General features: G+C 36.8%; 1 protein-coding gene across 1 annotated transcript in view; it reads right to left on the bottom strand.

Annotated features, from left to right (window-relative positions):
• The window catches only part of LOC137621039 (uncharacterized), a 121,848-nt gene that overhangs the window by 74,549 nt on the left and 21,396 nt on the right, over positions 1-25,903 (bottom strand). The gene's annotated exons all lie outside the window — the stretch shown is intronic.

The following is a 25,903-nucleotide window of genomic DNA, read 5'->3' as shown; positions in this document are numbered from 1 at the left end:
TATTTTTCACTGTTGCCAATCCTGTCACGGTCGCCACTTGTCACATTCAGGTTCAGTAATTGGCAGGTGTGAAAATAAAATAAGACTATTCTGCTTAATTTCGCTATTCTAGTATAGCTTTTATTAACTCTTCAATATATAAGTCACAAACCGTAGCATAAACTTGTCAATCACGCTCTACTGAGCAAAACTTCTTAAGTACTATAATAGTTCACAGTATAATAATAATAACCCCCTCGCACTTCCAGTCTTAAACTGGGAGAGAGAAAAATCCCTTTATAACACGTGCGTTAGAAGCACCACCGGTTGTGTCTCTCCCTAAAACAAAGGTTTGGATGTCGCCTTGGCTCGTTTCCAAGGACCCCGCAAAAACACAAATTCTATAACCATAAATATGTATCCATGAATAGCGGGGCGACATCTGTTGTGAAGGACTTAACGTACATATTACAAATTAAAATCAAGAAACTAGCGTTAGCTAGTAAAAATAGAACAAGCACACAAGTTTTACTCTCATTATTTTCAGTAAACAACAGTTAACTACTTTAACATGAAAAACGATAGCATAAGACTGTGTATAAACAATAATTATAACAAACTAAATAAAATGCTTATGATAATATACAAAAATCATTGTACATCAATATAATAGAGAGCTGATATATAAATATATATGCAGAAATAAACTGTAGAATAAGACCGTGTATAAACAGTAATTATAACAATGAACAAAAATAAAATGCTTATGATGACACACAAAATCCTTCTACATTAATATAATACAAGGCTGATGTATAAATATATACGCAGATATATTGATTAGTGACAGTTTACAATATAAGATCACCAGCAGTTCTTTCCTCAGATAGCCTCTCCAACGTTTACAATATAAGATCACTAGCAGTTCTTTCCTCCGATAGCCTCTCCAACGTTTGCATTATAAGATCACTAGCAGTTCTTTCCTCAGATAGCCTTTCCAACGTTTAAAATATAAAATCACTAGCAGTTCTTTCCTCAGATAGCCTCTCCAACGTTTACAATATAAGATCACTAGCAGTTCTTTCCTTAGATAGCCTCTCCATTGTTTACAATATAAGATCACTATCAATTCTTTCCTCATATAACCTCTCTAACGTTTACAATATGAGATCACTAGCAGTTCTTTCCTCAGATAGCCTCTCTAACATTTACAATATAAGATCACTAGTAGTTCTTTCCTCAGATAGACTCTACAACGTTTAAAATATAAGATCACTGGCAAGTCTTTCCTCAGATAGCCTCTTCAACGTTTACAATATAATATCGCAAGCAGTTTTTTTCCTCAGATAGCCTCCAGAACATTTACAATATAAAATCACTAGCAAGTCTTTCCTCAGATAGCCTCTTCAACGTTTACAATATAAAATCACTAGCAGTTCTTTCCTCAGATAGATTCTACAACGTTTACAATATAAAATCACTAGCAGTTCTTTCCTCAGATAGCTTCTCCAACATTTACTATATAAGATCACTAGCAGCTCTTTCCTCAGATAGCCTCTCCAACGTTTATAATCTAAGATCACTAGCAGTTATTTCCTTAGAAAGCTTCTACAACGTTTACAATATAAGATCACTATCAGTTCTTTCCTCAGACACTCTACAACGTTTAGTCTATAAGATCACTAGCAGTTCTTTCCTCAGATATCCTCTCCAACGTTTATAATATAAGATCACTAGCAGTTCTTTCCTTAGAAAGCTTTTACAACGTTTACAATATAAGATCAAAAGCAGTTCTTTCCCCATATAGCCTCTACAACGTTTAACAATACAGGATCACTAGCAGTTCTTTCATCAGATAGCCTCTTCAACGTTTACAATAGACGATCACTTGCAGTTCTTTCCTCAGATAGCCTCTCCAACGTTGACAACATAAGATCACAAGCAGTTCTTTCCTGAGATAGCCTCTCCAACGTTTACAATATAAAATCGCTAGCAGTTCTTTCCTCAGATAGCCTCTACAACGTTTACTATATAAGATCACTAGCAGTTCTTTCCTCAGATAGCCTCAATAACATTTACAATCTAAGATCACTAGCAGTTCTCTCCTTAGATAGCCTCTACAACGTTTACAATATAAAATCACCAGCAGTTCTTTCCTCAGATAGACTCTACAACGTTTACTTTATAAGATCACTAGCAGTTCTTTCCTCAGATAGCCTCTACAACGTTTACAATATAAGATCACTAGCAGTTCTTTCCTTAGATAGCCTCAAAAACGTTTAAAATATAAAATCACCAGCAGTTCTTTCCTCAGATAGACTCTACAACGTTTACTTTATAAGATCACTAGCAGTTCTTTCCTCAGATAGCCTCTCCAACGTTTACAATATAAGATCACTAGCAGTTCTTTCCTCAGATTGCCTCTCCAACGTTTACAATATAAGAATACTATTAGTTCTTTCCTTAGATAGCTTTTACAACGTTTACAATATAAGATCACTAGCAGTTCTTTCCTCAGATAGACTCTACAACGTTTACATTATAAGATCACTAGCAGTTCTTTCCTCAGATAGCCTCTCCAACGTTTACAATATAAGATCACTAGCAGTTCTTTTCTCAGATATCCTCTCCAACGTTTACAATATAAGATCACCAGCAGTTCTTTCCTCAGATAGCCTCTCCAACGTTTACAATATAAGATCACTAGTAGTTCTTTCCTCAGATAGCCTCTCCAACGTTTACATTATAAGATCACTAGGCGTTCTTTTCTCAGATAGCCTCTCCAACGTTTACAATATAAAATCACTATCAGTTCTTTCCTCAGATAGCCTCTCCAACGTTTACAATATAAGATCACTAGCAGTTATTTTCTCAGATAGCCTCTCCATTGTTTACAATATAAGATCACTATCAGTTCTTTCCTCATATAGCCTCTCTAACGTTCACAATATAAGATCACTAGCAGTTCTTTCCTCAGATAGCCTCTCTAATATTTACAATATAAGATCACTAGCAGTTCTTTCCTCAGATAGACTCTACAACGTTTACAATATAAGATCACTAGCAAGTCTTCCCTCGGATAGCCTCTTCAACGTTTACAATATAATATCGCAAGCAGTTTTTTCCTCAGATAGCCTCTAGAACATTTACAATATAAAATCACTAGCAAGTCTCTCCTCAGAGAGCCTCTTCAACGTTTACGATATAAGATCACTAGCAGTTCTTTCCTCGGATAGCCTCTCCAACGTTTACAATATAAAATCACTAGCAGTTCTTTCCTCAGATAGCCTTTACAACGTTTACAATATAATATCACTAGCAGTTCTTTCCTCAGATAGCCTCTACAACCTTTACAATATAAGATCAGTAGCTGTTCTTTCCTTAGATAGCCTCTACAAAGTTTACAATATAAGATCACTAGCAGTTCTTTCCTCAGATAGACTTTACAACGTTTACTTTATAAGATCACTAGCAGTTCTTTTCTCAGATAGCCTCTACAACGTTTACTATATAAGATCACTAGCAGTTCTCTCCTCAGATAGCCTCTTAAACGTTTACAATATAAAATCGCTAGCAGTTCTTTCCTCAGATAGCCTCTACAACGTTTATATTATAAGATCACTAGCAGTTCTTTCCTCAGATACCCTCTACAACGATTACATTATAAGATCACTAGCAGTTCTTTCCTCAGATAGCCTCTATAACTTTTACAACATAAGATCACTAGCAGTTCTTTCTTCGGATAGCTTCTGCAACGTTTACAATATAAAATCACTAGCAGTTCTTTCCTCAGATAGATTCTCCAACGTTTACAATATAAGATCACTAGCAGTTCTTTTCTCAGATAGCCTCTACAACGTTTACTATATAAGATCACTAGTAGTTCTTTCCTCAGATAGCTTCTTCAACATTTACAATATAAAATCGGTAGCAGTTCTTTTCTCAGATAGCCTCTACAACGTTCATATTATAAGATCACTAGCAGTTCTTTCCTCAGATAGCCTCTACAACGTTTACATTATAAGACCACTAGCAGTTCTTTCCTCAGATAGCCTCTACAACTTTTACAATATAAGATCACTAGCAGTTCTTTCCTTAGATAGACTCTACAACGTTTACTTTATAAGATCACTAGCAGTTCTTTCCTCAGATAGCCTCTCCATCGTTTACAATATAAGATCACTAGCAGTTCTTCCCTTAGATAGCCTCTAAAACGCTTACTTCATAAGATCACTAGCAGTTCTTTCCTCAGATAGCCTCTCCATCGTTTACAATATAAGATCACTAGCAGTTCTTTCCTTAGATAGCCTCTACAACGTTTACTTTTTAAGATCACTAGCAGTTCTTTCCTCAGATAGCCTCTCCATCGTTTACAATATAAGATCACTAGCAGTTCTTTCCTTAGATAGCCTCTACAACGTTTACTTTATAAGATCATTAGCAGTTCTTTCCTCAGATAGCCTACACAACTTTTACAATATATGATCACTAGCAGTTCTTTCCTTAAATAGACTCTACAACGTTTACTTTATAAGATCACTAGCAGTTCTTCCCTCAGATAGCCTACACAACTTTTACAATATATGATCACTAGCAGTTCTTTCCTTAGATAGCCTCTACAACGTTTACTTTTTAAGATCACTAGCAGTTCTTTCCTCAGATAGCCTCTCCATCGTTTACAATATAAGATCACCAGCAGTTCTTTCCTCAGATAGCCTCTCCAACGTTTACAATATAAGATCACTAGTAGTTCTTTCCTCAGATAGCCTCTCCAACGTTTACATTATAAGATCACTAGGTGTTCTTTTCTCAGATAGCCTCTCCAACGTTTACAATATAAAATCACTATCAGTTCTTTCCTCAGATAGCCTCTCCAACGTTTACAATATAAGATCACTAGCAGTTATTTCCTCAGATAGCCTCTCCATTGTTTACAATATAAGATCACTATCAGTTCTTTCCTCATATAGCCTCTCTAACGTTCACAATATAAGATCACTAGCAGTTCTTTCCTCAGATAGCCTCTCTAATATTTACAATATAAGATCACTAGCAGTTCTTTCCTCAGATAGACTCTACAACGTTTACAATATAAGATCACTAGCAAGTCTTCCCTCAGATAGCCTCTTCAACGTTTACAATATAATATCGCAAGCAGTTTTTTCCTCAGATAGCCTCTAGAACATTTACAATATAAAATCACAAGCAAGTCTCTCCTCAGAGAGCCTCTTCAACGTTTACGATATAAGATCACTAGCAGTTCTTTCCTCGGATAGCCTCTCCAACGTTTACAATATAAAATCACTAGCAGTTCTTTCCTCAGATAGCCTTTACAACGTTTACAATATAATATCACTAGCAGTTCTTTCCTCAGATAGCCTCTACAACCTTTACAATATAAGATCAGTAGCTGTTCTTTCCTTAGATAGCCTCTACAAAGTTTACAATATAAGATCACTAGCAGTTCTTTCCTTAGATAGACTTTACAACGTTTACTTTATAAGATCACTAGCAGTTCTTTTCTCAGATAGCCTCTACAACGTTTACTATATAAGATCACTAGCAGTTCTCTCCTCAGATAGCCTCTTAAACGTTTACAATATAAAATCGCTAGCAGTTCTTTCCTCAGATAGCCTCTACAACGTTTATATTATAAGATCACTAGCAGTTCTTTCCTCAGATACCCTCTACAACGATTACATTATAAGATCACTAGCAGTTCTTTCCTCAGATAGCCTCTATAACTTTTACAACATAAGATCACTAGCAGTTCTTTCTTCGAATAGCTTCTGCAACGTTTACAATATAAAATCACTAGCAGTTCTTTCCTCAGATAGATTCTCCAACGTTTACAATATAAGATCACTAGCAGTTCTTTTCTCAGATAGCCTCTACAACGTTTACTATATAAGATCACTAGCAGTTCTTTCCTCAGATTGCTTCTTCAACATTTACAATATAAAATCGGTAGCAGTTCTTTTCTCAGATAGCCTCTACAACGTTCATATTATAAGATCACTAGCAGTTCTTTCCTCAGATAGCCTCTACAACGTTTACATTATAAGACCACTAGCAGTTCTTTCCTCAGATAGCCTCTACAACTTTTACAATATAAGATCACTAGCAGTTCTTTCCTTAGATAGACTCTACAACGTTTACTTTATAAGATCACTAGCAGTTCTTTCCTCAGATAGCCTCTCCATCGTTTACAATATAAGATCACTAGCAGTTCTTCCCTTAGATAGCCTCTACAACGCTTACTTCATAAGATCACTAGCAGTTCTTTCCTCAGATAGCCTCTCCATCGTTTACAATATAAGATCACTAGCAGTTCTTTCCTTAGATAGCCTCTACAACGTTTACTTTTTAAGATCACTAGCAGTTCTTTCCTCAGATAGCCTCTCCATCGTTTACAATATAAGATCACTAGCAGTTCTTTCCTTAGATAGCCTCTACAACGTTTACTTTATAAGATCATTAGCAGTTCTTTCCTCAGATAGCCTACACAACTTTTACAATATATGATCACTAGCAGTTCTTTCCTTAAATAGACTCTACAACGTTTACTTTATAAGATCACTAGAAGTTCTTCCCTCAGATAGCCTACACAACTTTTACAATATATTATCACTAGCAGTTCTTTCCTTAGATAGCCTCTACAACGTTTACTTTTTAAGATCACTAGCAGTTCTTTCCTCAGATAGCCTCTCCATCGTTTACAATATAAGATCACCAGCAGTTCTTTCCTTAGATAGCCTCTACAACGTTTACTTTATAAGATCACTAGCAGTTCTTTCCTCAGATAGCCTCCCCATCGTTTACAATATAAGATCACTAGCAGTTCTCTCCTTAGATAGCCTCTACAACGTTTACTTTATAAGATCACTAGCAGTTCTTTCCTCAGATAGCCTCTCCATCGTTTACAATATAAGATTACTAGCTGTTCTTTCTTTAGATAGCCTCTACATCGTTTACTTTATAAGATCACTAGCAGTTTTTTTCTCAGATAGCCTCTACAACGTTTACTATATAAGATCACTAGCAGTTCTTTCCTCAGATAGCCTCTACAACGTTTACAATATAAGATCACGAGCAGTTTTTTCCTTAGATAGCCTCTACAATGTTTACAATATAAAATCACCAGCAGTTCTTTCCTCAGATAGACTCTACAACGTTTACTATATAAGATCACTAGCAGTTCTTTCCTCAGATAGCCTACACAACGTTCACAATATAAGATCACTAGCAGTTCTTTCCTTAGATAGCCTCTACAATGTTTACAATATAAAATCACCAGCAGTTCTTTCCTCAGATAGACTCTACAACGTTTACTTTATAAGATCACTAGCAGTTCTTTCCTCAGAAAGCCTCTACAACGTTTACAATATAAGATCTCTGGCAGTTCTTTCCTTAGATAGCCTCTAAAACGTTTAAAATATAAAATCACTAGCAGTTCTTTCCTCAGATAGACTCTACAACGTTTACTTTATAAGATCACTAGCAGTTCTTTCCTCAGATAGCCTCTCCAACGTTTACAATATAAGATCACTAGCAGTTCTTTCTTCAGATTGCCTCTCCAACGTTTACAATATAAGAATACTAGCAGTTCTTTCCTTAGATAGCTTTTACAACGTTTAAAATATAAGATCACTAGCAGTTCTTTCCTCAGATAGACTCTACAACGTTTAAAATATAAGATCACTAGCAGTTCTTTCCTCAGATAGCCTCTCCAACGTTTACAATATAAGATCACTAGCAGTTCTTTTCTCAGATATCCTCTCCAACGTTTACAATATAAGATCACCAGCAGTTCTTTCCTCAGATAGCCTCTCCAACGTTTACAATATAAAATCACTAGCAGTTCTCTCCTCAGATAGCCTCTCCAACGTTTACATTATAAAATCACTAGCAGTTCTTTCCTCAGATAGCCTCTCCAACGTTTACAATATATGATCACTAGCAGTTCTTTCCTCAGTTAGCCTCTCCATTGTTTAAAATATAAAAACACTATCAGTTTTTCCTCATATAGCCTCTCTAACGTTTACAATATAAGATCACTAGCAGTTCTTTCCTCATATAGCCTCTCTAACATTTACAATATAAGATCACTAGCAGTTCTTTCCTCAGATAGACTCTACAACGTTTACAATATAAGATCACTAGCAAGTCTTTCCTCAGATAGCCTCTTCAACGTTTAAAATATAATATCGCAAGCAGTGTTTTTTCCTCAGATATCACCAGAACAATTACTATATAAAATCACTAGCAAGTCTCTCCTCAGATAGCCTCTTCAACGTTTACAATATAAAATTACTTGCAATTCTTTCCTCAGATAGCCTCTACAACGTTTACAATATAATATCACTAGCAGTTCTTTCCTCAGATAGCCTCTACAACTTTTACAATATAAGATCACTAGCAGTTTTTTCCTTAGATAGCCTCTACAAAGTTTACAATATAAGATCACTAGCAGTTCTTTCCTCAGATAGACTTTACATCGTTTACTTCATAAGATCACTAGCAGTTCTTTTCTCAGATAGCCTCTACAACGTTTACTATATAAGATCACTAGCAGTTCTTTCATCAGATAGCCTCTTCAACGTTTACAATATAAAATCGCTAGCAGTTCTTTCCTCAGATAGCCTCTACAACGTTTATATTATAAGATCACTAGCAGTTCTTTCCTCAGATAGCCTCTACAACGTTTACATTATAAGATCACTAGCAGTTCTTTCCTCAGATAGCCTCTACAACTTTTACAATATAAGATCACTAGCAGTTCTTTCCTCAGATAGCCTCTGCAACGTTTACAATATAAAATCACTAGCAGTTCTTTCCTCAGATAGATTCTCCAACGTTTACAATATAAGATCACTAGCAGTTCTTTTCTCAGATAGCCTCTACAACGTTTACTATATAAGATCACTAGCAGTTCTTTCCTCAGATAGCCTCTTCAACGTTTACAATATAAAATCGCTTGCAGTTCTTTCCTCAGATAGCCTCTACAACGTTTATATTATAAGATCACTAGCAGTTCTTTCCTCAGATAGCCTCTACAACGTTTACATTATAAGATCACTAGCAGTTTTTTCCTCAGATAGCCTCTACAACTTTTACAATATAAGATCACTAGCTGTTCTTTCCTTAGATAGACTCTACAACGTTTACCTTATAAGATCACTAGCAGTTCTTTCTTCAGATAGCCTCTCCATCGTTTACAATTTAAGATCACTAGCAGTTCTTCCCTTAGATAGCCTCTACAACGTTTACTTCATAAGATCACTAGCAGTTCTTTCCTCAGATAGCGTCTCTATCGTTTACAATATAAGATCACTAGCAGTTTTTTTCCTTAGATAGCCTCTACAACGTTTACTTTTTAAGATCACTAGCAGTTCTTTCCTCAGATAGCCTCTCCATTGTTTACAATATAAGATCACTAGCAGTTCTTTCCTTAGATAGCCTCTACAACGTTTACTTTATAAGATCATTAGCAGTTCTTTCCTCAGATAGCCTACACAACTTTTACAATATAAGATCACTAGCAGTTCTTTCCCTAGATAGACTCTACAACGTTTACTTTATAAGATCACTAGCAGTCCTTTCCTCAGATAGCCTACACAACTTTTACAATATAAGATTACTAGCAGTTCTTTCCTTAGATAGACTCTACAACGTTTACTTTATAAGATCACTAGCAGTTCTTTCCTCAGATAGCCTCTCCATCGTTTACAATATAAGATCACTAGCAGTTCTTTCCTTAGATAGCCTCTACAACGTTTACTTTATAAGATCACTAGCAGTTTTTTCCTCAGATAGCCTCTCCATCGTTTACAATATAAGATTACTAGCAGTTCTTTCCTTAGATAGCCTCTACATCGTTTACTTTATAAGATCACTAGCAGTTCTTTCCTCAGATAGCCTCTCCATCGTTTACAATATAAGATCACTAGCAGTTCTTTCCTCTATAGCCTCTTCAACGTTTACAATATAAAATCGCTAGCAGTTTCTTTCCTCAGATAGCCTCTACAACGTTTATATTATAAGATCACTAGCAGTTCTTTCCTTAGATAGCCTCTACATTGTTCACAATATAAGATCACTAGCAGTTCTTTCCTCAGATAGCCTCTCCAACGTTTATAATATAAGATTACTTGCAGTTCTTTTCTTAGATATCCTCTCCAACGTTTGCAATATAAAATCACTTGCATTTATTTCCTCTTATAGCCTCTACAACGTTTAAAATATTCGTTCACTAGCAGTTCTTTCCTCAGATAGCCTCCCCGTCGTTTACAATACTAATAGAAAGCTATAATTACTAGCAGTTCTTTCCTCAGATAGCCTTCCCATCCTTTACAATACTAATAGAAAGCTATAATTACTAGCAGTTCTTTACTTAGATAGCCTCCCCATCCTTTACAATACTAATAGAAAGCTATAATTACTAGCAGTTCTTTACTCAGTTAGCCTCTCCATCCTTTACAATACTAATAGAAAGCTATAATTACTAGCAGTTCTTTACTCAGTTAGCCTCCCCATCCTTTACAATACTAATAGAAAGCTACAATTACTAGCAGTTCTTTCCTCAGATAGCCTCCCCATCCTTTACAATACTAATAGAAAGCTATCATTACTAGCAGTTCTTTCCTCAGATAGCCTCCCCATCCTTTACAATACTAATAGAAAGCTATAATTACTAGCAGTTCTTTCCTCAGATAGCCTCCCCATCCTTTACAATACTAATAGAAAGCTATAATTGCTAGCAGTTCTTTCCTCAGATTCCTCCCCATCGTTTACAATACTAATAGAAAGCTATAATTACTAGCAGTTCTTTACTCAGACATCCTCAATAATTTTTATAACGCTTTTAGAAGGCTAAAACGTTAACTCGTAATGTGTTGGATGAATTTAATTGTGATCTGGTCTTTATCCATATCTGCATTTCTAGAATATACTTAATTTCACTAATAATAATTAAGAAATCTGTAATGAAGGCCTGCGAAACCGCGCAAAAGAAAACAAATAATTTAAATATTAGAAACAACGAATAGTTATACTTTGTATTCAATAATCTTTTTTTTCATGATTTCTAAACACGGAAATTAAGTATTACTAACTCCTAAAATGTATTTCATAACTTCGTTTTAAGAACATAGAAACTAAATTTATATATTCATGTGATGGAAATAAAAAAAATAGTAAAATTAGGTCAATTTATTTCCAGAGCTCTAAACGGAGAATTGCATTACTTCATAATTATCGCCTTATGGGAAATTGATAATGAAAATTGTTTTTCGATATACTAAAGTTATATGCCCTCTAGGTTATACTGCAATTTTTAATATCTAGAATTAATCAAATAGGGTAAAAATCATACTTTGACAGAGGAATATTGTTAATATTGATAATATATGATAAATTGAGAAATATTTTTGTTCATTTACTTCATTGGAATCAGTTGTATAAATAATACTTGTTTGTGCTTGTGATTAAAAAATAATTCAAAAGATATTTTTGCTAATTTACTCCATTCTTATCAATTGTATTAAATATACATTTACATTTTGTCTGCTTTTAATATGTTGATGATTCAAAATAATAATTTAAATAATATATTTGTTCATTTATCCCTTTGCTATCAATTATATTAACGATGCATATATAGTTGTTCAACTTCAATATTGTTTTTGGTTCTAAAATATCTAAAAATAAAAAAATACTTTTTTCCAAAAGTCAGTGAGAAGTGAACAATAAAGCTTTATTTTACTATTATATTGAAAAAGTATATGCGGTTACACTAGTAATTGTTATGATCCCAATATTTGAAATATTTCTATTAAGAGTGTAAGAGTGTGAGAGAGGGAGAATAAAATTTCGTTTTAATTCCAAGAGTAATGTCAGAGGATTACATAACAGATGAAATAAATATTTCAAATACACACACACACACTCAGAGAGAGAGAGAGAGAGAGAGAGAGAGAGAGAGAGAGAGAGAGAGAGAGAGAGAGAGAGAGAGAGAGAGAGAGAGAGAGATAAAACTCCACTTTAATTCAAAGAGTAATTATGTCAGAGGACTGCACACTAGAAAAAACAGCATTTTAAAATCTTACAGGCAGTATGAAAAATCAAAACAGGCTTTTCTGCGAGACTTACAGTGGAATTGCATTTTTCCCCAGTACATAATTTCATATTTTTCAAAGAGAATTTTTCCCTTTTTTGCCAGAGAAAATGTGTTTATTTATGCATGGTTTTAGAAGGGTAAGGACGGGTGGAAATGTAACTTTAAAAGCATTTTGTCGAGGTCACACTAGATTTAGCAGGTAAAAGTCGCTTCAGAGTCAGATGGTTAAATTAGGCAGTACCATGAGCTCAAGTGTTCTACAAAAAAATCTATCTAAACCGGTATATAAACACACACACACACACAAACACACAAACACACTATCTATCTTTCTATCTCTACTATCTCTATCTATCTATATATCTATATATATATATATATATATATATATATATATATATATATGTATATATATATATATATATATATATATATATATATATATATATATATATATATATAATGTATACATTTATATATGTGTATATGTGTATGTATACTATATATAGTGTGTGTATATATGTGTCTATATATAAAAAATTGTTATTGTTATATTTATTGTTATTATTACAAGCTAGGCTATAACCCTAGTTGGTAAAGCAAAATGCTATAAGGCCAAGGGCTCCAACAGGGAAAAATAGCAGTCTTCATCACCATGATGGCCAGTGATGATTGGTGATATTCAATGTGATTTTATTTGCCAGTAAGTTTTCCTTGCTTGTGCAAGAATCATTTTTTTCATATGGAGTCAGTTATTTAATTTATCAATCATATCCCTAATTTATGAAAGATTTTTTTTTCTTATTGATTAATAGATATATAGTGAAATAAATTATACAGATAAATGATTACATTTCTAATGTAATCATCAACATTTATGATTCTATATAACAAAGTTTGGAAGTAGTGTTTACTCCCCAGTTTGTTTCTTCTTCTATTTGTTTGTGAATAATTTCCTGGCCACAATCTTACTCAGAGTAGTGAAACGTTTAGGGATTGATTGTTATGTTAAGTCGTGGAAGTGATTCAATTTGGAGAGTCCTAGGTCAAAGGTCAAGGTTAAGGTCAAGTAAAATGGCGACCGAATTAACCCTAATAATAACTCTAAATTCGCACATGGTTATCATACAAACTTCAAATATGCCTGTGGTCTAAATTGATTCTGGGAAAGGCAAGCTGGTTTAGAGAAATAAGCTGCCGTGGTGGAGGTCTACGCTTTTAGTTTTTTTCTACTTGCACATGTTATTATACAGAATAAATAGTCTTGAGAGTAACACTATCAACTTTAAAACAAATTCTTGAATAGAAATTTCAGGTCCAGTACATTCTTCTTCCTTCCAGTAATGAATTAAACACTGGACACTTGGGTTCCTCTCCAAAATTAATGTTCCTTAAATAGAATGTGTCCTTATTGTAATGAGACGTTTTGTACAAGGCGTTCAACTATTATAGAATATTGGCGAAATATGCAACCGAAATTTCATAACAAATATATTTGCGAAACCTTATGTCGTTGATGTGTCGAATATTTATTGTTGTTTAGACATTTTCTATAAAAGAAAAACCTATCTATTATCATTCATTCTTATTATTTATTATTTATTATTTATTATTTATTATTTATTATTTATTATTTATTTTTTATTATCTATTAATATCTATTGTTATTCATTATTATTTATCATTATTCCTTATTCATTACTACTTATTATTATTCATTATTATTTATTATTTGTTATTTACTATTATCATTAGCTAAGCAAAACCGATCTTTAGAAAAGCAGGATGCTATAAGCCTAAGGGCTCCAACAGGGGAAAATAGCCCTGTGAGAAAATGGAATAAGGAAATAAACAACCAGGGAAGTAGTGGAGAATTAAAATTAAATATTTCAAGAACATTAACATTTAAATAGATATTTCATATATAATCTATAAAAACTTCAAAAATAAACAAGAGGAAGAGAAAAAAGATAGAATAATGAGTTCAGGTGTAACCTCTATGCTCGTTACAAATGCATTTTATCTCGGGATATAAATTATAAGTTTATATTTAATATATTGAAAACGATAAGATTTTCTGGGATGTTCATGGCAACCATACTTGGTCAAAGATCTTTTTGATAAATTGCTATTGGAAGAAATTTTCTACCCAAGAGGATAGTTTTATGGAAGACAAAATATTTGAAAAGAATAATTATTTTAACAAGATCTTCTTGCACAATTTACATATTTGATTTGTCATGTTCCATCACTGATAAACCATTACGTTCTGGTGTTCTATGTGGTAATGTCCCTGACTGGTGATCGCTCATTAGTTTCTTTGGTCGTTGCATCCTCACAATCCTTTTGAGCCAAGGATGGGGGTTTTGAAGGAGCTTATAGGTCATTCTGCCGAGTCATCAGCAGCCATTGTCTGGCCCCCCTTGGTCCTAGATTGGATGGAGAGGAGGCTTGGCCGCTGATCATATGTATATATGGTCAGTTTCTAGGTCATTGTCCAGCTTGATATAGCCAACCTCGTTAGTTCCTTTGGTTACTGAAACCTCACATTACTTATAAGCAAAGGATGGGGTGTTTGGAGGAGCCCATAGGTCTATCTGCTGAGTCATCAGCAGCCATTGCCTGGCCCTCCTTGGTCTTAGGCACTGATCATACGTATATGTGTCCAGTCTTTAGGGTATTGTCCTGCTTGATAGGGCAGTGTCACTGTCCCTTGCCTCTGCCATCAATGAGCGAACTTTAAACCTAAACCAGGTAGCACTCAATTTAAAGTAGATAGAACAGTCTGCCTATTGATGAATCTTTCTTTAAGTAGAAGTTGTAAAAATTATACTCATCTTTATTAATTCAGTTCATCTGAATTATCATTATTTAGATAATCAATTTAATTTTCATAATTACTGGAAAAGTTTCTGATTTATATATTATTATTAAAACTATCAAGTATCATAATAAATATCATGAAAGTTATTTAAACTAATACTATTATTTAAATTATTAAAATTGTTAATATTTAATCTAATACTATTATTTAAATTATTAGAATAGTTCTTATTTATAAAATTACCAAAATTATTATTATATCTGGTATACTTAAAATTTTTATTAAAATGATAAAATTTATAATTATTTCATATATTAGTTTAAATAGATAAAGAAATATTTTCTTGCATATATATTTATACGTGATAGGTCTGACAATCAACTGGAACCGAAGTTCAATTAATTCCATCTAATTTCATTCGTCAAGGATTTCGAAATATGGCTTCGTCCTTGTCCGCTTGATTCATGCAGAGTATATGCACATATATCTCTCATAATCTAGTTAGTATTAAAGCCATTCAATTGGCCTATCAGTTCTAAGGATAATAAATATGTATAGAATTACTTCATGTACATTATAATGAAGTTTTTAAATAATGCCAATAGCGAGATAGATATTCATATTAGGGAGTTTATTAGACAGAGTATATACCGTGGTTTTCCACTACCTTGGGGTAGAGTTCTCTTGCTTGAGGGTACACTCAGGCACACATTTCTTAATATTTTTATTCCTATTATAATTTGGAAGTTTTTTTGTTTATAATTTATATATGAAGGACTTATATTAATGTTGTTACTATTCTTGAAATATTTTAGATTAATTCGTCATTAAGTCTCTTGTAGCTTATTTATTTCCTTATTTCCTTAATTCACTGGGCTACTTTCCCTGTTGGAGCCCTTGGGCTTGTAACATCTTGCCTTTTCAACTAGGGTTGTAGCTTTGCAAGCAATAATAATAATAATAATAATAATAATAATAATAATAATAATAATAATAATAATAATAATAATAATAATAATAATAATAATTATGAAGATGATGATGATTATAAATAATGATAATTAAAATGATTATGATAATTATAATGAATATAATGATGATGATGATTATGATGATAATAAGGAATATAATAATAATAATGATGATAATATTAATGATAATGATGATGACAATAATAATAATAATAATAATAATAATAATAATAATAATAATAATAATAATAATAATAATAATAATAATAATACGTATGTAGGATTAGATTGCTTATGACAGTAACATCCAGAGAATTATCAAATGATTGTGACCTTGATAGCAGGGTTCATTCTCAGCAATTATTGGAAATACACAGAATATTTGCATATCAAAAAAAAAGTGATTGAATGATGTAATAGATGAACTAATGTAATGTTAATATGTTCAAGTAATGGATCTCTCTCTCTCTCTCTCTCTCTCTCTCTCTCTCTCTCTCTCTCTCTCTCTCTCTCTCTCTCTCTCATATATATCTTTTTCTCATATCTATCTATCTATCTATCTATCTATCTATCTATCTATATATCAACAACAACAAAAATAAATGCACCAGTTTCTAGTCCACTGCTGGACAAAGGCCTTAGACATATCCTTATCCATACTCAGGGTTTAGCTAGTTTTCGTCACAATGCTGGCTGGCTTAGGATTGGTGATGGTGAGAGCCTTTTTTTTATCACTCAGAGCAAACCAATCTACTTTAGTACAGGTGGCCTTATCTAGTACAGCTTTGCTGATCACGTCTATACACAAACCTTTTCATCAGGTTTACGTGTTATACTCGGAAAGAGATACATATAATTTTTGGGCTCAAGCCATGTCGTGCTGATGGAAGTTCCTTCATTAGTAGCTTCCTAGGTTATATGTGACTACAGTAATATATCCCAGAGAATTTACCGAAGGTACCCAGAATTCTAACACCTGGAGCGAATATCCCTTAACATTCTAAAAAGGGATATCGCGTAAGGACGTAATGGACGTAATGGCACACCTCATAGCAATCTGCACCCCAGATAGAGTTTACGTTCGAGGAGGTGTGGCAAAAATAAAAAGGGGGGCCCTTCAAAGGCCATCCCCGTTCCCTACTACTATCGATAGTACAACAGCGCCATCCCCACGATAATGGCCATTCCTTTTTTTGTAGCGGTTTCGCTCGGTGGTATTTCCCTGTGATTGAATTTTTTTCGATCGGTTAAAGGATTATTATTGTACTTTCTTCATCTTCTTCCGCCTTCGGAAAGTTGAGTATCGGGTCTTTACTTTGAATATGTTTTAGCTCTTGTTTCTCAATGATATTGAGTATTTATTGTGTTTCTAGAGCTAGGTCATTACTGGAGGCGCCATGGGCGCTGTCGTTCTTAGGCATGCGTTATTTATTTAGCGGAACGACTTCCAGTTTTAAGTAGCCTTATTTAATTCTCGTAATTAATTAGCTATTTAGGCATATTCTTGTGATGACGTGATTATATGCATAATTTTTTCCTTTTTCCTCTGTCGATCGTATAGTTAGAGTTTCGGTGATTTAGGTAACCGAGAACTCGTCTAGCTTGATTAGGCTAACCTAGACACTGTCTATACGTTCGACATTCCCCGATTACCTTTGTGTTTTGTTTTCATTCCATTGGAGTCTGATACCTCCTGTAATGTTATAAAACTTCTCACGTCTCTTCGGAGACTTAAAGGTAATGCCTTTCCCTCTGAGTGTAGTCCCAGACTACAACCCTTATGGCCGTGCCTGAATATTATTCAGACATGGCTGACCTGGGGTTTGGTTTCTGCCTATCCCCTTAACCTTTGGTTGTGGATATACCAGCAGGTTTAAGGATTTGGTCAGAATCTCAGAGTATTTAGTCTTATGTCGTTGACCTTTCGACAGGGTGAGTTGGTTGAGGGATACCTTTACTCCCCTGCCGACAAGGTTACCGACAATGGAAGTTAGTCCTCCATAGTCGCTTTGGTTTTGGTAGCATACCATTTCTCCTTGCGACTAAAGACTTGTCCTGTGCCACAGGTCCTTGGGCTGAAAGTAATTCCCTTTTAGCCTAGGATGACGTGGCACTGGAATCCTGTTTCTCTTTGTGGGGGAAGGCGCAGTGTCGCCCCCTCCACTTACTGTGTCGGCAGTCTCTGGGTTGGAGAACTGAGTCTCTCCTAGCACCCGGATTCTGTCGATACCATACAGAAACAGAGTTCCTTTTATAGGTGCTAGGACTGTCAAGTTTGACAGTTCCTTTCACAATTGTTACAGGACCCTTTTCCCCTTCCCCTCACCCCTTTTTAATGGTTTATCCATTGCCTTTTAGGCTGACATCCTGCATTCTTTCCTTAACGGTAGAGTGCTGGATGCAGCCAGACTACCTCTCTCATCCTGGCTGACGGCAGGGCATATTGCCGCCTGCCGGCCTGGCCGACATTGCCGGCCTGGCCGACAACCAAGACTGCCGACTTTCCTGGCAGCTACCGACGTTGTCGGCGGCTGCCGACGTTGCCGGCGGCTGCCGACGTTGCCGGCGGCTGCCGACGTTGCCGGCGGCTGCCGACGTTGCCGGCGGCTGCCGACGTTGCCGGCGTTGCCGGCGGCTGCCGACGTTGCCGGCGGCTGCCGACGTTGCCGGCGGCTGCCGACGTTGCCGGCGGCTGCCGGCGTTGCCGGCGGCTGCCGACGTTGCCGGCGGCTGCCGACGTTGCCGGCGGCTGCCGACGTTTCCGGCAGCTGCCGACGTTGCCGGCGGTTGTCGGCATGATAGCCCTTTTTGCCGGCCTGGCCAGCAACCAAGATGGCTGCCGACAATCATGGACTGTCACCAGTTGCCGGCCTGGACGGCATTGGCGCCCATGACGGCTGTGAGTGGTTACTCCCTTCTGTCCCCGAGTTTCTCAGTCCTCCCTTGGACTGTAGCTATAGGTTCTGTTGCCTGTATGCTGTCGGCAGGGCCGGCAACGCGGCGCGGCGACTGTATCAGTACTGTCGGCGGGTTGCTGGCAACAGTACTGTAGCTATATAGAAGCCTGAATGTTACATTCTCATCTTCTATTAGAACCTCCTTTCGGTAAAAAGGTAGTCTATTAGACTTTTCTTCCTTAATTACTATATATAGTTACAGTAAAGGATAGCTCTTTTTTTCCATACTGTCTCTCTCTCTGTCTCGCTAGGTCTGCAAGGTATGCAGACATATCCTAGCCAGACCGGCAACATGCCAGATATACTGCTGTATAGGTAATACAGATAGCCAGTATATCTCAGTATAGTATATACTGTAGATAGAAAACTACTATATTTCTTATACTAGTGGTTTTTTCCAATATATTTTGGATATCTATTTCGGGCAATTGCTGAGCCTAATCCTATATTGAATGAATATGATTTCTTCAATATCCTGATTAGAAATCAGTTTTAGGATTATCCTGCAATATTAAATATTTCAGGCATGAGTAATACTCTTATCCTGTAAAGGGTACAGCCCCTTTTTCTTTGAGTCTCCCTGTTCAGGAAACTCTATGATTCAATATAGTAGGAAGACTACAGCAAATGACCCGAGTAGGATGTTCATTTATATGTCTTTATTTTTCTGTTCCATCTAGTGCTAGATGGATCCTGCTGTCATATGCTGCCTGATAGGCAGCATAATGATAAGACTGCATGACATAGGTACAGTAGTCGATATGTTGCAATTTACACTTTTGTAATTTAGAAACTACAGTACCATGTTACAGTAGTTTTTCCTAACTTACCTTGGGTATCCTCCAGCGAGTGTTCTGCTGATACCGTTTATATATTGAAGGAATAATTTTTTCAATAGTTTGATTTGATATCAGTCATCCTGACACCACAGTATTAACAATTTGGGGATAGTTAATTGATACTTCTCTACCCCTAAGGGTAAGTAACCCTTCTACTTGGATTTTCTCACAGAGAAAGCTCCATGTATGTTAATACTGAGGGGAGGTAGCAGCATTTGCTCGCGGAGGTATACAGGTATGTATCTCCTACTATCCCTTTATAGCTTCTATCCTAAGCTATTCTGTTGTAGATGACATTTACATGTTGATTATTAAAGTAATAATCCATTATATACTCATTTGGTTTTCCTTTCTTTATAGATGGAACACCAGATACCTTGTACGGCAGTCCGTTGCAGAGCCAAGGGTAAGGACTTTTACGGTCATAATACTTGCAGGTTACATGCCCCCTGCAATATAATTTCCGGATCCCTACATTATTGGAACCCACTGGGTTGCAATATATGTTGGACATTGATGTCTGAAGGTTTTGATAACCCCAAGTCTACAGAGTCTAAGGATATAGCACAGTATAAATTACGTAACTGGGTGAGAGGCTTCCAAAAGATCTCTCCGTGACCTTTCCTACCTAATGATAGGATGCGTAAGCTATTATTTCCAGAGCTAAGTGAGGAAATAGTAGTGCCTCAGGAGTCAACTACGTTCCCTGATGGCGAGAAAACCTTTGGGATCGAGGACAAGAAGTGCCCTAAGGTAGAAGAGAAATATGTTGTATCGGACTTTCCTCCGCCTTTGCTGGCTAAAGAGCCATCGATGTCAGCATCTTCGTCTTTTACCCCTCTATGGGATAATGTGGTACAATTATGTATCCAACTGAAGAATCAGATAGAGAGCTTTAGTAAACAAAGCAAAAAGCGGGAAGTAAAACACAAGGTAGAACCTCGTAAAGCTCCTCTTGTTGCTTCCCACGAGTCAGTTAAACGACCCATGAATCATGACCTTCCTTCATGCTCCTTAACCAATCCCTGGAGGTTTGCGGAGCTGATGTCGATTTCAAATGGCAATCTCTTCATTTCAGAGAAAATAGGTACTGTTCCCTTGGCCAAAATCCAGTTTTGGCCAAGCTCTGAGGTTTTCCCTAATTGTTGGGTTCGACTGAGGTTCGAACCAAAGACAAGGAAAAGAACGGAACAAAAGGAGGTCATGATTCTTGATCATGATAAGGCACAGACTATCCTTTCAGATAATCTGAAGAAGGCGGGTTATTCAGAGACGACGGTTTTCTCACTGAATAACTACACTCTTCCTTTCTTGCTCCTGCTTCACTCTCCTTCCCCTTTAAGGGGAAGGCATTTACTTCCGTTACCAAAGCTGTAGAGGTGAGTGAGTCATGTCCCACACTCGATGAGTGCAAGCCTTTGTCACCAGCTTTTCCCGGACAGGAAAAGGATTGGAAGGAAGTCCATTTGACATTTTCTGTAGGAAAATTAGACAAGGATGTCGCAAGCCGACAATTTAATGTATGTCTCCCTAAATTGTCCGATTTGCTCTTGTTTAATGAGCACGAGTCAAAGGAGAGACTGGCGACATCCCTTTCTCTACAAAACTACATAGAGTTGTGTTCAACTTACGAGAACACCCCAGACATGCTCATGGTCTTAGCCAAAATGCATATGGCTACATTGGTAAAGGACCTTTACGCCTTTGTGAAGGCTAGGAGAGCATGTAGAGAGTTCGTGTTTGCTGCTGCAATGGTGAAACACGAAACAAGGAAGCTAATATCTTCCAACATTTGGGGTAAAGACCTCTTCCCACAAGAGGTCATTAAGGAAGTAATTAAGAATGCCGCCATAGAAAACATAAGTCTTCCCCAAAAATGGGGCATTCCCTCAAAGAGAAAATCTTCTGTGGTTGTGGGACCCCAACCTAAAAAGAAGATAGAAAATACTGGATATATCTAGGCTGTTCAACAACAGCCCATTATTCTAGTGACCAAGATGCTACAGGCAGATGGTCAAAAGTCTAAACCTACTGGTAATTCAAAGCATAAAGACGCTTCGGCTAGGAGGAACATTCCCTCAGGATCGCAGGACCTTCGATCCTTCGGTCCAGAGCCTATTCAAGATGAGCCATTGATGGGGAACAGAAATGTCCCTACTATTATCTCCTTACCTTCTCCTACACTTCAAAACCCTCCTGGAGGAGTATACCTGAGAGCTATAGAGCATACAGGAAGTAAGAAAGCTACGGCTCATAGAGTCCCAGGGAAGGCTATTTTGTGTTCACAAGAAGGACTCAAGAAGTCTCTGAGTCATTCTGAACCTGTCGCTACTCAACAAGTTCATAATAATCTGCAAGTTCTGAATGTTAATCCTTCTGAACATATGGACCTTGTTCCAACTAAGGGAGTTCGTAGTCTTGTCAGACCTGAAAGGTGTCCTCTGGAACTTTCCAGTCAACTACCCCCCTTCCGCCTGCCTAGGATTCATGTCACGGAGAGTAACATTCATCCTGGAATAGATACGTATCAGACTCACAGTCCTAAGTATCTTCATAGTGATGACCCGGTTCCTGGGACATCTCAGATGCGAGATATGCTTCTAGAAGTCTCGACTTTCTCCAGCTCTAGAGTTTCGATGGCTAAAAAACCATCGAAGCCCTCAGTCACATTAGCCCCCTTTTCCCTCGGGAAGTTAAAAGGAGCTCACGAGGTCTGTCAGGAGATTCAGCTAATCGATCAGATTCCCAAAATGCCAACAAGGAAAAGTGCTAAACTTTCCCCAGTTCGCAATAGTGACAGACCTAGTGCAAAGTGCACATCGGAAAGATGCGTTAAGAGCCTGGAGAAAACATGCATCAAATGCTTGAAGAGATAAAAAAAGACTGAGATTGGTCCCTCTTTAATCGCTTCTTTAACAAAAGTTAAAACACGAAAGTCCCAGGACTCTGATGGTCCTTTCGTGGGCGGGAAAGCACCCTCCACGCAGATCAGACTCCCTACCTCTGAGCTGGTACACCGAAGCGATATTAAGACGTCACAATCGAACGTCTCGTACAGTCTTAGTAATGTTTCCCATCCTTTTCCTAAAGGGATGGCACCTAACAGCAGTTCATTTACATTTGATCCACGATGTGACGGTGGATACTCTATCACGGTCCAAGGCGATAGAGTTGGAATAGTCCATGGACGCAGACATATTCCCTCCCAAATGGGAACAAGTCCCGGAACTGCAGTTCGACCTCTTCATCACGAGCATCTTCAAGAAACTACCTTGCTAAATAGCCCCATACGAGGTTCCTCTAATGGATCTGATAGACCAGATGAGGCCGGTCCTAGCTCTGATCCTAGGTATATTTCCGAAGGTTCAGAAATTAACTGCCTTCGGTTTATCACAGAGACCCCAAACCCTTCATTTCATGAATTTCTTGCTCTAGCGGTTAGAAAAAGGTTTGGGATCTTAGAAGGCAATATAGGATTCTTAGAAGAATACAAGGCTAAGTCTACTAAAAGACAATATGAATCTTTCTAGAAGAAGTGGGTGGAGTTTGTTAAATCAAAAGGACCGAAAGAAATTTCTATGAACTTCTGTCTGTCCTACTTTGTCCACCTTCATAGCCAGGGGTTGGCGGCCAATGCGATAAATACGTGCAAATCGTGCCTTGACTAGACCTCTCCTATATGCCTTCTAAGTGGATCTGGCTAATGAAATCTTTAACAAGATTCCGAAAGCATGTGCTAGACTTAGACCTGCAGCACCACCAAAGCCAATCTCTTGGTCTTTGGACAAGGTCTTACATTATGCCTCATCGGTGAACAATGAAGATTGTTCTCTTAAGGACCTAACCCAAAAGGTTTTTTTCCTGTTCGCAATATCCTCTGGGGCTAGAGTTAGTGAAATAGTGGCTCTATCGAGAGATGAGGGCCACATCCAGTTCACAGATTTAGGAGAACTCAATCTCTTCCCTGATCCATCATTTCTCGCTAAAAACGAGCTACCCACTAAGAGGTGGGGTCCCCGGAGAATCTGTCCTCTGAAGGAAGATGTCTCTCTATGTCCTGTAGAGTGTCTAAAGGTCTATCTTCGTAGAACTTCAGACTTCAGGGGAGGTCAGCTATTTAGAGGAGAAACTTCGGGATCAAATTTATCTTTAAATCAACTAAGGGCGAAGCTCACCTACTTTATTCGTAGAGCGGATCCAGACAGTACTCCCGCAGGTCATGATCCGAGAAAGATTGCTTCATCACTGAACTTCTTTCAGTACATGGACTTTGAGCGTCTTCGTTCATACACTAGATGGAAATCATCCAGGGTGTTTTACAAACACTACGCAAAACAAGTGCATGAACTGAAACACTTTGTAGTGGCGGCAGGTAGTGTTTTAAAACCTGCACCCTAATTTTTTGTGATACAATTTTTGGTTTGGGTCCTCACTTGTCCTCGGACATGTTCTGGATAGGAATTATCCAGGATGTTCTACAAACACTATGCTTTGCTAGTCCATGATCTGAAGCAATATGTGGTGACGTCAGGTAATTTATTTACTCTGCTGTTTATTCTACGATGAACAGATAATTGACTGGGACTGTCAATTAAGGGGAGAGGAAGTCATCCTTTTTAAGTATGCCTTCTTTTATTTATGTGCTACCATGGTAGCACTAGCTCTGTTCTAAAATCCCAGGTGTGGAATTATACAGATAGCTCTAGTGCCGGTGTACGAAGTACATAGGGCAGTTAATGGTAACCAGTACAGGTTTTATGAAGAGCGGTTATCTTTTACCTTCTCTTCAATCTAGAGTGGCTTTTCTGGACTTCATTTCTTCAAGAAAGATATGATTCCTGTACTTGTTCCAGGTATAATCCCATTGTCAAACTACATTCGTTTTGCTAACTATCTCTTGTAGTTATTTATTTAGAATAAATGTCTATTTGAATGTAGTGCGTCCATCTTCGCCAGACAATTATATCTATACATGCCAGGCTTTTTGTTTGCTTAGAATGCATCCTTCACATCGGTATGCATCTAAGGTTAGACATAAGACACACTGATGTCTTTTTGACCAATTATACAACTTGAGACTATTTGTATATTCAGTGGATACTTAAGTTTGGTCATACTATTTATGTTAACCTCGAAATCCATTTTCAACTGTCTAGATGACTCTTCCCTGTAGGAGGCAGGAAGCACTAACATTGTCTATGATTAGTGATGATGACATATAACGGTATTGTCACAAGTCTCATATGGTCAGTATGACCATTGAAAAGGTTGATATAGGGTTTAGGCACTGATGAAAAATCCACAGATACATTAATGCTTTGGTATGCTTCCATCAGCACGACATGGCTTGAGCCCAAAAAACGGATTTTGAGCGAAGCAAAAAATCTATTTTTGGGTGAGATAGCCATGTCGTCCTGATGGACCCAACCATCTCTTCTGCAGAAGAGATCTTCAGTTCCCTCCCGTTCTACTGTATCTGTAACAGCCTATGCTCAATGCTACACGGAATGGCCACTATCGTGGGAATGGCGCTGTTGTACTATCGATAGTAGTAGGGAACGGGGATGGCCTTTGAAGGGCCCCCCTTTTTATTTCTGCCACACCTCCTCGAACGTAAACTCTATCTGGGGTGCAGATTGCTATGAGGTGTGCCATTACGTCCATTACGTCCTTACGCGATATCCCTTCTTAGAATGTTAAGGGATATTCGCTCCAGGAGTTAGAATTCTGGGTACCTTCGGGAAACTCTCTGGGATATATCACTGTAGTCACATATAACCTAGGAAGCTACTAATGAAGGAACTTTCATCAGGACGACATGGCTATCTCACCCAAAAATAGATTTTTCGCTTCGCTCAAAATCCGTTAAGTAAAGGTGGCTGTATGAATTTTTATATAATGTCAAGAACGTTTTGAATTACAAACATTTTCTGAAGAAATCTGTAATATTATCCAAAGAGAATATTTGAAGGATTATACTTAGTGACTCACTACTTAAAGTTTAAATAAAATTCACTTTACCTAAATGTCATTGCAAATTCATTAAATAAATTTAAAATATCTTCACACTTCAAGAGAAGGGAGATTTTAATTTACATTTCAGGTCAGTCTGGTACATTTTTAACTCTCATTAAATGCATATTTTTTTTTTCTTCAGAAAATTTTCGAATTTAATTTTAGATTTTCGAAAATACCTGCAAATCCAGCAGAAAGAA

This window comes from Palaemon carinicauda, chromosome 27, assembly GCF_036898095.1.
Source record: "Palaemon carinicauda isolate YSFRI2023 chromosome 27, ASM3689809v2, whole genome shotgun sequence".
Lineage (NCBI taxonomy): Eukaryota > Metazoa > Arthropoda > Malacostraca > Decapoda > Palaemonidae > Palaemon > Palaemon carinicauda.
This window is presented reverse-complemented; position numbering and strand designations above follow the sequence as displayed.